Here is a 634-nt window from a genome sequence, read left to right as displayed (position 1 = left end):
CCTGTCAAAACAAAAAGTGGCACAGACATGGGGACTCAATATGTCAGAGGTCTAATGTTTATCTACATTTTACATTTTGAATGAAGGTTCTGTGTGAAAGCATGCCCAAACACCATGCCTTCAAAGTTTGACAGTGATTTGATGCCTGTGGGGAGGGTCCATCGCAGTTTTTCTGGATTTTTTCAAACACCGTTTATCCGATCGCTACCAAACCTCAGAGGGTAGTAGTCCTGACCGAGCTGGTCGATTTGATGTATAATTTGTAGGGGTGACTAGCGCTAGTTAGCTGTGTAATGAATTTGAGGCTTTTATTTTGAAAATCAGTGTGTGTCTGTGTAAGTGTGTGTGTGTGTGGGGGGGGGTGGGTTGGGGACACTCCCTAATGCATGTTAAAACATGTTTAAGTGTTTTATTTTGAAAATCTACATGTCAGAATATCCTGTCATTGTGCAGGGTCTTTTATTTTGAAAATCCATGTTTGTGTGTCTGTGTGTTGGCAGGTGTGTATAGTGTGTGTCTGCATATTTCTGGGTGGCTTGTGTGTAGTTTACCAGGCCTAGTAAGGTGTGTAATGATTTGGAGGCTTTTATTTTGAAAATCAGTGTGTGTGTGTTTGGTTTTGTGACTTTTGTCT

The sequence above is a fragment of the Parambassis ranga genome, unplaced genomic scaffold, assembly GCF_900634625.1.
Source record: "Parambassis ranga unplaced genomic scaffold, fParRan2.1 scaffold_37_arrow_ctg1, whole genome shotgun sequence".
Classification (NCBI taxonomy): Eukaryota; Metazoa; Chordata; class Actinopteri; family Ambassidae; genus Parambassis; species Parambassis ranga.
This window is presented reverse-complemented; position numbering follows the sequence as displayed.